Below are 14,631 nucleotides of genomic sequence, written 5' to 3' on the forward strand. Positions count from 1 at the left end.
TGGAGGAGGGTGTCACACAGGTAGCAGACTGACAGGCGTACCTGGAGGAGGGTGTCACACAGGTAGCAGACTGACAGGCGTACCTGGAGGAGGGCAGTACACAGGTAGCAGACTGACAGGCGTACCTGGAGGGGGGTGTCACACAGGTAGCAGACTGACAGGCGTACCTGGAGGAGGGTGTCACACAGGTAGCAGATGATAAAGGAGACAGTGAGGGCAGTGTGGTCTCCTGGAGCAGAGAGATGGAGGAGTCAGTGAGGTCTCCTGGAGCAGAGAGATGGAGGAGACAGTGAGGGCAGCATGGTCTCCTGGAGCAGAGAGATGAAGGAGTCAGTGTGGTCTCCTGTCGCAGAGAGATGGAGAAGACAGTGGGGTCTCCTGGAGCAGAGAGATGAAGGAGTCAGTGAGGGCAGTGTGGTCTCCTGGAGCAGAGAGATGGAGGAGACAGTGAGGGCAGTGTGGTCTCCTGGAGCAGAGAGATGGAGGAGACAGTGAGGGCAGTGTTGTCTCCAGGAGCAGAGAGATGAAGGAGACAGTGAGGGCAGTGTTGTCTCCTGGAGCAGAGAGATGAAGGAGTTAGTGAGGTCTCCTGGAGCAGAGAGATTATGGAGTTAGTGAGGTCTCCTGGAGCAGAGAGATGAAGGAGTTAGTGAGGTCTCCTGGAGCAGAGAGATGAAGGAGTCAGTGTGGTCTCCTGGAGCAGAGAGATGAAGGAGTCAGTGTGGTCTCCTGGAGCAGAGAGATGGAGGAGACAGTGAGGGCAGTGTGGTCTCCTGGAGCAGAGAGATGGAGGAGACAGTGTGGTCTCCTGGAGCAGAGAGGTGGCAGAGGAACACCAGGTGACCAGGCACCACCAGTAGGAACAACACCCTCGCCGACTTGGAGTTTACACCTGGAGAGACAGACAGAGGCAACTAATGGATACAACTAATGGATACTGCATGGATAATGGATACTGCATACACGTTAGTTAAGCACTGGTTGAAAAGTACATCTGTACAAATCCTATGATAAAATCAAGAGAGGATAAATAGAGAAATGCCAAGAGTGGTTCCAAGAGTAGAGTTCCTATTTATAAAGACATAGAGTATCTACGTGCAATCCCACGGACAGCCATGACCCTCCATAGAAAGACAGAGTGGACAAGCCTTACCTGAGATGAAGGAGGTGCTGAAGGGGTTGGGCCAGTGCCATCTCATCTTCTAGGGTAAGACTCCATCACGCTCCAGAAGCGCAGGTAGGTAGAGATCCGACTGACCTGGATGGGCACCAAGTTCCCTCCGACACCTGAGAGGAAGCACCAAGAAATGTATGGAGAGAGTATCACCCACACAAGTCTCATATTATATAGTCATATACTTTCCTTTGAGATGTTCATCTCTATCCTGTAAAACACACGTTGCTCACCACTTGCTTCTGACATTATAAGGATAGAAATCTTAGAAATGGTTGAGTTCTATCATTTCTTAATTGATGTATTAACTCCACATTGACAGATTCTACTTTGTGGTCCTGCCACAGTTGCCATGGAATGGAGGAACTCGAATAAAACTTACAATCTAAAATACTGGTTTTGTCACATCTTAATCAAAACCCAATGCAGCTGTGTATCTCAGACTTGCAGAGACTCGAGGGGACAGTGGGAAAAACACAAACGTGCTACGTTATAGTCACAGAACCAGTAGAGGGGAAATTCTAACCAGATTGGACAACGTTAACATTCACTGCAAGCAATATTTCACAGTATCCAATGGTTATCCAATGCACTACATCAGGCTGCCAATATCAGCCTGGGACACTGCCATTTGTGACTCAGAACATCTGGCTGTGTGCTCTTAAACAGGCTCATTTTGAAAGGATCCCTCAGCATGTGCCATTTAAACACAGCTAACTGACTCTCAGCCAGACACGATAGTCTCTCCGTCTCTCTGACTGTGGAACCACTGTCCCCAGCATCCTCTTCACATCACACCCTCACTCAGAGGAAGAGAGCCATGCATGTTCCATGGGACAGTTAATAACTCACTCTCCCATTTCCATCCTTGTATAGTGTGTTGATAGACCATTTCACAGTGATTAGTCCACCATTGATGACGAGTGTAAGACAGCCATTCCCTTAAAGTTAGGGTCGCTAACAGTCTTGTGTCCCACGAAACTGAACAAGGTCATGATGAAATAAACCAGTAACACATCTACTGATCAGGAACATGTATTGAATGCTAAAGTGTCCTGTGTGTCGTACCCATAGAGATAGTTAGATAGTTCTTTGTATGTAAAATGGTGATCAATGGCGCTGCCCATGCCAAAATGGGCTTTTGGGCGAGTTGTCTATTTACCTGCTGATGGACATGGCTACAATGACAGGCTGCTAGCTAGACACGAGGACCTTCTTGTTCTGAGGGCTCTTCCGGGCCACCACCACCCACAGGGAACCAGAGCCAGGAAGAACACACACACCAGACACAGGTACCAGACGTCTACAGTACACAGAGAAAACACAGGTACCAGACGTCTACAGTACACAGAGAAAACACAGGTACCAGACGTCTACAGTACACAGAGAAAACACAGGTACCAGACGTCTACAGTACACAGAGAAAACACAGGTTAGAATGGTCTCCAATAAATACAACAATACCACTATCCCACACATAGAGAATACCATTCATCTGACATAAGAGCATTGCCAAACTTGCATTGAAATCAATCAAGATATTTCCCAAACATGTTTGATATTCACAAGATATTGAAGACATTTTACTTCTGCATGTACACATTGAGCTTCGTAAAAGTAACTAATTGTACAGTCAGTGCTGACAACAGGCAACAGATGAGTTGGAACGTAACTTCTGCTGCCCTCTGCTGGTTCTGAATATTATTACCACAAACTGAAGGTCTTAATTGGCTTAAACAGTTATTTACCCAGATACATGCACTGCACCAACTCTATTAATTGTTAAATTACTGATTTCTTAATCAAAGTTCAATTAAACCCATCTGTTATAATAAAGCCTTACCTCGGTACTGTTAGAGTGTTGTACTGAATCCAGCCAGCAGAGACTGTGTGATCAGATCTCCCACGTTGTCTGGGTTGATGCCCACTTTCCTGGAGCCAATGATCACCATGATCATCACCAGACCTATGGAGGGAGGGAGCGAGAGAGAGAGGTATGGAGAAAAGAGAGAGGTATGTAGGAGAGAGAGAGAAAGAGAGAGAAAGAGAGAGAGGGGGAGAGAGAGAGAGAGAGAGAGAGAGAGAGAGAGAGAGAGAGAGAGAGAGAGAGAGAGAGAGAGAGAGAGAGAGAGAGAGAGAGAGAGAGAGAGAGGGGGAGGGTGGGAAGGAGGGAGGGGGGGGGGGAGCAAAACTTAACAGATACTACTATTGAGACACTTGGCATCTCAATCCAATAAAGACAATCTCAGGGTGAACTCACCAAGAGTCAGTGCTGCCATGAATGCAGTGATGATGCTGCTGGCACAGACTACAGCAGCCTGGGCCAGCTCTACCCCACCTCTAGGCATGGACCCCAGTGCTATGCCTGCAGGAAGTCCACCACTGTGGCCTGAACCTGGGGAGAGAATGGACCTTCACAACTCCTGGGTCCATCTATCCATCACATCTACTGTACCTTATGGGCTTAGCGTACCTTCATGATCATGCATTGGATAATGTGTGACCAAGGGTTATCTTGACCTCTTCCTAACCCTGGACTACTCCAACACCTGTTTTTACTGTGATCCGTTTCTACAGTAAAGGTCACGTTAGCCTCGGGCTTCAGTTAGTGTTGCTATCTGTCTTTCAGGCTGGGAAATTAAAGGAGAAGTTGTGGTGTGTGGCAGGTGACCTAGTTGTTAAGAGTGTTGGGCCAATAACCGAAAGGTCACTGGTTTGAGTCCCCAAGCTGACTAGGTGAAAAACCTGTCGATGTGCCCTTTAACAAGGCACTTAACCTGAGTTGCTCCTGTAAGTCACTCTGGAGGAGAACATCTGCTAAATGACTAAATAAACATGTAAAATGCTGTGGAAGACTTGTTATCAAGATATAATAATACATAAAGAGACCAGGCTACTTGCCTCCTACTTTGGCTAATACTACGTATACAACAGGATGCTGAAGATGTGGCCTCACTACGGTGGAGTGGCGAGCAGCCAAGATTTTCCCTTCAGAGTTGGGACAAGGATGAAGATCTCTGTGTTGACACTTCCCAGTGCTGAAACACACAGAGTAGGGATGAAGGGCTGTGAGGGGGGGGGGGGGGGGGGGGGGGGGGGTAGTGACACAGCCTGGGATCCACAGACCACCACATTCCTTCGCCAGTAAGCACCTCAAGCTAGTGTATATGCTGCCTACCTCACAGCTGGGAGCTCGACTTTACTACAGTGTTGCTTTTCATGAAATGTCATGACAACAGGGCCGGTTACAATAAAGACGTAACAATGGACCGTTGTGCTGAAAAGTGGGTGAACTTGATTAAAGTCCTCTTGCAGTTACATGTTGTTCTTTTGCTGTCCTAGCCATATCCTTTTCCCCAAGAACAAATTAGGGAGATTGGAACAAACACAGAAAACCACAACAGTTGTGTTGTCCTGTGATGAATCAGTCCTGGTGAGGGGTCCAGGCGTCACTAGAGTGTTCACTCTCTCTGTCATATGATACCACCACAGCTGTTGACCACACTGCTAACAGACTCTATCTTACTGGCACACAAACTACTCTACCAAGAGGCTTTCACTCAATTCCTGGTCCTTGACTCGGTACCGGTACCCCCTGTATATAGCCTCGTTATTGTTATTTTATTGTTGCTCTTGTATTTTATTATTTACTTTAGTTTATTTTTCTTAACTCTTATTTTTCTTAGAACTACGTTGTTGATTAAGGGCTTGTAAGTAAGCATTTCACGGTAAGGTGTACCTGTTGTGCCTGTTGTACACCAGTAAGGTGTACCTGTTGTACCTGTTGTACACCAGTAAGGTGTACCTGTTGTACCTGTTGTACACCAGTAAGGTGTACCTGTTGTACACCAGTAAGGTGTACCTGTTGTATTCGGCGCATGTGACAAATAAAATGTGATTTGAGAATAGAAAGAGGCAGCAGGTACAGTTGATCCAGTTAGAATCTCCTTGTTGCTCCCGTTCCATTTGTTTGATTGTTTCCATGGCCCTTTGCTGGCTCACTGACAGGAGACATGCTCTCTGTGCCTTCTGAGAAAACAGAAAGGAAAAATGACTCATTCACCGTCAGGGTAGGCCTCTGCAGGAGATATTTTTATTTTAAAGAATCGATATTTCAGTGTCAAGACAATTTAATTATTTTGGAAGTATGAATTATGCCCTGAAATACTAAGATAACACACAAAGATTTTGGCATTATTATTTGATAGATGATCCAACAGAGTAAGCATCAGTGATTGTCTATATAAGCCAGTCTACTTCATAGACTTGTGATGTATTCACTCGAACATGAGAAGGCAACATGGAGGGGTTCCATGCCAGGGTTCAAGGCAACATGGAGGGGTTCCATGCCAGGGTTCAAGGCAACATGGAGGGGTTCCATGCCAGGGTTCAAGGCAACATGGAGGGGTTCCATGCCAGGGTTCAAGGCAACATGGAGGGGTTCCATGCCAGGGTTCAAGGCAACATGGAGGGGTTCCATGCCAGGGTTCAAGGCAACATGGAGGGGTTCCATGCCAGGGTTCAAGGCAACATGGAGTCACTCACTGTCCAGCAGCATGGGGCAGCAGGGAGCCGAGTGGTTAGAGCGTTGGACTTGTAACCAAAAGGTGACAAGGTAAAAACCTGTCATTCTGCCCCTGAACAAGGCAGTTAACCCACTGTTCCTAGGCTGTCATTGAAAATAAGAAATTGTTCTTAACTAACTTGTCTAGTTAAATAAAGGAACCGTCAACTCTGCGAAACATAAAACCTTGCCTGGCTGATAATATTGTAGCCATCTGGCCATTCAGAATCACAACAACACAGACTTCTGCCCCATTGAAGTGCGTGCAATGCTTTCTTGACATTGAAACACAGGAGGAATGGGCGCTGATATTGGGCCAATGTACACCTATGTAGATATTCCATAAATCTGCCGTTTCCTGCTACGATAGTCATTTACAACATGAACAATGTCTACACTGTATTTCTGATCAATTTGATATTATTTTAATGGACCAAATGTTTTGCCTTTCTTTCAAAAACAAGGACAGTTCTAAGTGACCCCAAACTTTTTAACAGTAGGGTATGTTGTGCAGAAAAAAGTCCATTATGAATTATTTTGGCTTAGTTAAAAACAAAAGGTCATCCATTAGGCTTTGATTAAATGTCAAATATCCCCATCTACGTGGAAATTCTGTAAGAGTGATATGGAGGTCAATCAGATGGTCCAATCACATTCTGTCTCCTGTTCATACTTTTTGAACTTTTGATGCCAGCAAGAATGAGACCAGGAAGTTACCAAGACAGCTAGCTTGTTTAAGCCTCCTCCATGTATATCTCACTAGGTCAGGATTTTTTTGCCTCCATATATCCACTAGTTCTAATGTATCCATGATATTTGTGATCTCCTTAAGTGCTTGAGGGTGATAGTTTGTAGTGTGATTTCCTTTACGATCCATTGAGGTACTTAAAACCATATTATAATCTCCCACCATAATAATAGATTCATTCGTTGCTTGTGAGCTCAATAGATTATTATATATATTTTCAAAGAAGTGTGGATCATCATCATTATTTGGCCCATATAGATGAATTAGTCAGATCTGTTTTTGGTCCAATAGCATTTCTAAAATAATCTATTTTCTTTGTACACAATCGGATCAACATTCATATTAATTGGTACAATCACCCCTTTTCAGTTTCTTTGCCCATGACAAAAATGTATTTCTCCCTCCCAGTCCCTTTTCCACCCAACCTCATCTATATTTGTAGACTGAGTTTCCTGTAAACAATAGATATTACATTCTTTCTCTTTTTGCCATGTAAAAATGGATCTTCTTTTTTTATGATCTGGTAAACCATTACAATTATAACTGGCTATACTTATTTCCCTAAGGGGCCATAAAGATACTCAAGTTTCAATTATACTCACCACAACCAATGTCAGACCATTCTTGAAACGCACGGTAAATCTGATGAGCGTGAAAAAACCCCAGCAGCGTTAAAGTTCTTGCCATAAATCGGTGCTCCTGGCACCTACTACCATACCCTTCTTTAACCTGTCTCCTCCCCTTCATCTACACTGATTGAAGTGGATTTAACAAGCGACATTAATACGGTTTCAGCTGGATTCACCGGGTCAGTCTATATCATGGAAAGAGCAGGTGTTGTTAATGTTTTGTACTCTCAGTGTGCATTGAGTGTTCCCACTAGGTGGTGTCGTGGAATAACGAAACAGACAGAACATACTGGAAAAGGAAAACCTAAACGTCTTCATTATGCCTCAATCAGCCATGCATAAACATTGATTTGAGAAGTTGCACCACTCACCACATTGCAACCGAATTCTTCGCCGACAGTTGGCTGGCAATTACAACAGAGTTACTAATGTCAAACAACTTACAGTTGTTCTGTTTTACAGCTGTAGGAGACACATACGGAAATGTACAACGGTATGTTGATGTATTTCAACGGAAGGCTTGCAGTAGTTTCTATACATATTTATATTCCTGTCAAAACACCATGATTGTATGGTTTGTAGCAGAAGCTGTAGTACAGGGATCATTATTGTTCCAATAATCCTTGTTCATGATGTAGATTTGAGCGTAAAACCCTGAGAGGTGGAAAGACCCAGGAGATGTCTGGGTTTTGGTTGACGGTCCACTGATGTTTTTTTTCACATCACATTTAATCAAAACCAGCAATATGCCAATACTACACCTTTCCAAAACCAGCAATATGCCAATACTACACCTTTCCAAAACCAGCAATATGCCAATACTACGCCTTTCCAAAACCAGCAATATGCCAATACTACACCTTTCCAAAACCAGCAATATGCCAATACTACGCCTTTCCAAAACCAGCAATATGCCAATACTACACCTTTCCAAAACCAGCAATATGCCAATACTACGCCTTTCCAAAACCAGCAATATGCCAATACTACACCTTTCCAAAACCAGCAATATGCCAATACTACACCTTTCCAAAACCAGCAATATGCCAATACTACACCTTTCCAAAACCAGCAATATGCCAATACTACACCTTTCCAAAACCAGCAATATGCCAATACTACACCTTTCCAAAACCAGCAATATGCCAATACTACACCTTTCCAAAACCAGCAATATGCCAATACTACACCTTTCCAAAACCAGCAATATGCCAATACTACACCTTTCCAAAACCAGCAATATGCCAATACTACACCTTTCCAAAACCAGCAATATGCCAATACTACACCTTTCCAAAACCAGCAATATGCCAATACTACACCTTTCCAAAACCAGCAATATGCCAATACTACGCCTTTCCAAAACCAGCAATATGCCAATACTACACCTTTCCAAAACCAGCAATATGCCAATACTACACCTTTCCAAAACCAGCAATATGCCAATACTACACCTTTCCAAAACCAGCAATATGCCAATACTACACCTTTCCAAAACCAGCAATATGCCAATACTACACCTTTCCAAAACCAGCAATATGCCAATACTACACCTTTCCAAAACCAGCAATATGCCAATACTACACCTTTCCAAAACCAGAAATATGCCAATACTACACCTTTCCAAAACCAGCAATATGCCAATACTACGCCTTTCCAAAACCAGCAATATGCCAATACTACACCTTTCCAAAACCAGCAATATGCCAATACTACGCCTTTCCAAAACCAGCAATATGCCAATACTACACCTTTCCAAAACCAGCAATATGCCAATACTACACCTTTCCAAAACCAGCAATATGCCAATACTACACCTTTCCAAAACCAGCAATATGCCAATAATACACCTTTCCAAAACCAGCAATATGCCAATACTACACCTTTCCAAAACCAGCAATATGCCAATACTACGCCTTTCCAAAACCAGCAATATGCCAATACTACACCTTTCCAAAACCAGCAATATGCCAATACTACACCTTTCCAAAACCAGCAATATGCCAATACTACACCTTTCCAAAACCAGCAATATGCCAATACTACACCTTTCCAAAACCAGCAATATGACAATACTACACCTTTCCAAAACCAGCAATATGACAATACTACACCTTTCCAAAACCAGCAATATGCCAATACTACACCTTTCCAAAACCAGCAATATGCCAATACTACACCTTTCCAAAACCAGCAATATGCCAATACTACACCTTTCCAAAACCAGCAATATGCCAATACTACACCTTTCCAAAACCAGCAATATGCCAATACTACACCTTTCCAAAACCAGCAATATGCCAATACTACACCTTTCCAAAACCAGCAATATGCCAATACTACACCTTTCCAAATTTGTACATTTTCTTTTACTACTTTCTTTTTTAGCGTTAGGAGTTTTGGCAGCCATTCAGCCGTCTACATGAGCGGAGGTGTTTTCATCACCTCAGTAACACCTCCATGCAGACATCATACAGTTCACTCTGGGTTCCACACATGCACTCCACAGGAGGGCCTAGGGGGCAGCGCTGTGGGTTCGGGAGCTGTCAAAGGGGGAAACAATCCCCTCTAACTAAAGCTGGTACATCTGTGACGTGACAATCCTACAGTTACGCTATTCACTGTGGAAGTTTTATTGCATTTTCCTTTCTTAGAAATGTTTGGAATATGAGACATGGGAGACGATTTGATCAACTGTGGTGTGGATCATTGGAGTGTCTTGAGTCAGAGTGTCTCAACTCAACAGAGGGCTGTCCTATATCCTCTCTGAACCTGAGGATGGGTATTTCCAGACCCTCTGGCTAGCATTGTGGAAACTCTCATGGCTAAAAATACATGTCCCTGTCCCTCTGGGCCTGGGCTGTCTGTCAGGGACACCTGTTGCCAGCCCACCAACAGACAGCTGTTGGCCTCACGCTACTTTCACTTTTCTGTTCCCCAACACCCCTGCAGCACCTCGGTGTGTGATCTCTGTCACTGTCACTACCAACGTCATAGGCACAACCCATGAGAAGAGGAAGACAATGGCCTGACTCGGAGTATGCCAACGAAATCATGTGGGTGCCACTGCCACTCAAGAACTTTCGTTAAAAAGTGTGATTGTTGCAGGCACACTCATCTGTAGTTATGCCTGAACTGGTTTGCATTCATTCATTTTTAATTTCCCCACACTCTCTATCTTACAGTTTTAGCATGACTTGCAATGGCTTTTAGTCTGCCAATTATTCCATGAGTAAACTCCAGAAGTATATCTGGGACAACAAAAAACAATGCTTGAAAAACTGACAGTCATCTACTGTTTATAGTCCTACTGACAGTTATCTACTGTTTATAGGCCTACTGACAGTTATCTACTGTTTATAGTCCTACTGACAGTTATCTACTGTTTATAGTCCTACTGACAGTTATCTACTGTTTATAGTCCTACTGACAGTTATCTACTGTTTATAGTCCTACTGACAGTTATCTACTGTTTATAGTCCTACTGACAGTTATCTACTGTTTATAGTCCTACTGACAGTTATCTACTGTTTATAGGCCTACTGACAGTTATCTACTGTTTATAGTCCTACTGACAGTTATCTACTGTTTATAGTCCTACTGACAGTTATCTACTGTTTATAGTCCTACTGACAGTTATCTACTGTTTATAGGCCTACTGACAGTTATCTACTGTATGTAGAACTACTGATAGTTATCTACTGTTTATAGTCCTACTGACAGTTATCTACTGTATGTAGAACTACTGATAGTTATTTACTGTATGTAGGCCTACTGACAGTTACCTACTGTTTATAGGTCCTACTGACAGTTATCTACTGTTTATAGGTCCTACTGACAGTTATCTACTTACTGTATGTAGACCTACTGACAATTATAGTTATCTACTTTATGTGTTTGGTCAAATTGAACTCAACTAGTCGTAGGTATGAGCCATGTTCACTGTGATGTCATCCCATGTTAACACGCTGAGCCCATTTCCCCTGGTAAGATCCTCAAAGCCTCATCCAACGACCTGTGACACTTTTGTATTTAACCTGTATTTAACTAGGCAAGTTAGTTAAGAACAAATTCTTATTTTACAATTGAGGCCTACCCCGACCAAACCCTCCCCTAACCCGGACAACGCTGGGCCAATTGTGAGCCACGCAATGGGACTCGTGATCACGGCCGGTTGTGATACAGCCCGGGATCGAACCCGGGTTTGAATTGACGCATCTAGAACTGCGATGCAATGCCTTAGACCGCTGCGCCACTCAGGATCCCAAAAAGACGTGGCAGCCATTCAAAGGGGTTGCTTGATATGGATAGCTGTTCCTCTTTTCCACAAGTTCCTGCCTCCTCCAGCCTGGTCCAAACAAAGTCTCCATCTGTTTCCCCCGTACTGTGTTCTCCATCTGTTTCCCCATGCTGTGTGTTTTGACTGCGTTGGCAAGGGGAGCTGTGATTCCTGCAGGATGAAGTCACGACCGACCGTGAGACTGACTGTGGAGGGTTGAAAGCTCCTGCAGTGAAATATGCTTCATCCACTTACTGCAGCAAAGTATGTCCTTTAGTTTGTCACAAATCTTTAAAAAAGTTATCTTTCACCATAAATTCTCTAGGTTCAGCATAAATTGTGTGATGTGTTTCTGCTTTTTTTTGGTGGTAATTTCAATCAAAAGCTTCAAACAAATACTCATTCCACTGTTTTCTGACTGTCTCCCATTCGGAAGTGGAAGAACTCAGTCCACCACACTCAACCACTGATTACATGACATCTTCAAGACATCCTTGTGTCATATCAAATCTAAAGAGTCAAATAGTTGAATGTGTTCCACCGCTGTGTGTCTTAGTGTTTTACCTCGGTGGGTAGATATCAGTCAGGGAGCTATTTTACCAGAAACTGAGCGCTGCGTCAGTGTCTACTGGTTATGATTTATGGACAAGGGGAAGATATAAAGGACATTTCAGTCCAGAAGGAGTGATGACTGCACAGTCATTCCGTCTAATAAGTATGTATTACACATTTGGCCTGAGAGATACAATGACTACTTCAGAAACAGTGGGAAATAGGGGCTTATTTTACCCTTTGTCTAATGGCAATAACATTTACTGCTCAATCCAGCCTTTGTGCAACCTGATCAGAGTAAAACAGATGTGTGTGTTTGATAGGGTTGAATGTGTTCGGATTCACCATGTGTTATTACGCTGCCCTCCGACCCTTTCATTAAAAAAGGACATGACATACATTTACCAAATGTGATTGATGATGGCTTCCTTTTACAGTTGCTCTGTGCCAATACCTCAACAATTCAATTTTTTTAAAATCCAAAGTGCATTAATTTTCCTTTTTATTTATTAAGATGAATGTGTAAAGATTGACTTTTGATAAGACTTGAATGGGTCCAGAGTGGTGAGGTCAGGGCGTAATGCTGAGGGGAGCAGAGGCAGCCTGCAGTTTTAAAACTAGAATGGGTCCACAGTGGTGAAGTCAGGGCGTAATGCTGAGGGGAGCAGAGGCAGCCTGTAGTTTTAAAACTAGAATGGGTCCACAGTGGTGAAGTCAGGGCGTAATGCTGAGGGGAGCAGAGGCAGCCTGTAGTTTTAAAACTAGAATGGGTCCACAGTGGTGAGGTCAGGGCGTAATGCTGAGGGGAGCAGAGGCAGCCTGTAGTTTTAAAACTAGAGTGGGTCCACAGTGGTGAGGTCAGGGCGTAATGCTGAGGGGAGCAGAGGCAGCCTGTAGTTTTAAAACTAGAATGGGTCCACAGTGGTGAGGTCAGGGCGTAATGCTGAGGGGAGCAGAGGCAGCCTGTAGTTTTAAAACTAGAATGGGTCCACAGTGGTGAAGTCAGGGCGTAATGCTGAGGGGAGCAGAGGCAGCCTGTAGTTTTAAAACTAGAGTGGGTCCACAGTGGTGAGGTCAGGGCGTAATGCTGAGGGGAGCAGAGGCAGCCTGTAGTTTTAAAACTAGAATGGGTCCACAGTGGTGAGGTCAGGGCGTAATGCTGAGGGGAGCAGAGGCAGCCTGTAGTTTTAAAACTAGAATGGGTCCACAGTGGTGAGGTCAGGGCGTAATGCTGAGGGGAGCAGAGGCAGCCTGTAGTTTTAAAACTAGAATGGGTCCACAGTGGTGAGGTCAGGGCGTAATGCTGAGGGGAGCAGAGGCAGTCTGTAGTTTTAAAACTAGAATGGGTCCACAGTGGTGAGGTCAGGGCGTAATGCTGAGGGGAGCAGAGGCAGCCTGTAGTTTTAAAACTAGAGTGGGTCCACAGTGGTGAGGTCAGGGCGTAATGCTGAGGGGAGCAGAGGCAGCCTGTAGTTTTAAAACTAGAATGGGTCCACAGTGGTGAAGTCAGGGCGTAATGCTGGGGGGAGCAGAGGCAGCCTGAAAGTGTGAGCAACCCTTCCCCCTCTCTCTCCTCACACCTCTAACACACGCACCTACACTTTCACACATGTACTGTCTGTATTCTACTCCTGAATGTAAGGATACCCCTGCCCGTTATGGGAAAGGGGGATAGAAACCAGCTTGAATTCCACCTAAAGTAGGCGATGGAAGTTGTAGTGATGGAAGGCGTTATGCCCAAAAGAGCAGCATCAGATTCATTTTCATTGATGGTTATCTTATATCTGCACTACTAATTGCTAAAACATGATCTTGATACAAATTAGGCCAGTTTGTTCTGTGTGTTTTAAATCATGTATTTAAAAAAAATATATACAGTGGGGAGAACAAGTATTTGATACACTGACGATTTAGCAGGTTTTCCTACTTACAAAGCATGTAGAGGTCTGTCATTTTTATCATAGGTACACTTCAACTGTGAGAGACGGAATCTAAAACTGTAACGGTTTTCTAGGTGTGAAGGAGAGTCGGACCAAAATGCAGCGTGTCTATTGCAATCCATGTTTAATGAAGAAACACACTAAACACAAACACTACCAAAACAATAAACTTAACGAAAACCGAAACAGCCTATACTTGTGTAACCTAACACAGAACAATGACATCAGGACACTAAGGACAATCACCCACCAACACACAGTGAAACCCAGGCTACCTAAATATGGTTCCCAATCAGAGACAATGACTAACACCTGCCTCTGATTGAGAACCATATCAGGCCAGACATAGAAATAGACAAACAAGACATCCAACATAGAATGCCCACCCAGTTCACGTCCTGACCAACACTAAAACAAGGAAAACACACACGAACGATGGTCAGAACGTGACAAAAACAAAAATCCAGAAAATCACATTGTATGATTTTTAAGTAATTAATTTGCATTTTATTGCATGACATAAGTATTTGATCACCTACCAACCAGTTAGAATTCCGGCTCTCACAGACCTGTTAGCCCTCCTGTTCTCCACTCATTACCTGTATTAACTGCACCTGTTTGAACTCGTTACCTGTTTAAAAGACACCTGTCCACACACTCAATCAAACAGACTCCAACCTCTCCACAATGGCCAAGACCAGAGAGCTGTGTAAGGTCATCAGGGTTAAAGTGTAGACCTGCACAA

At 43.8% G+C, this 14,631-nt stretch overlaps 1 pseudogene; it reads right to left on the minus strand.

Annotated features, from left to right (window-relative positions):
* Positions 1-354: 354 nt before the first annotated feature.
* Positions 355-3,522, minus strand: LOC149981330 (solute carrier family 41 member 3-like; annotated as a pseudogene).
* Positions 3,523-14,631: the final 11,109 nt, after the last annotated feature.

This window comes from Oncorhynchus mykiss, chromosome 9, assembly GCF_057628025.1.
Source record: "Oncorhynchus mykiss isolate SJ-2025 chromosome 9, ASM5762802v1, whole genome shotgun sequence".
Classification (NCBI taxonomy): domain Eukaryota; kingdom Metazoa; phylum Chordata; class Actinopteri; order Salmoniformes; family Salmonidae; genus Oncorhynchus; species Oncorhynchus mykiss.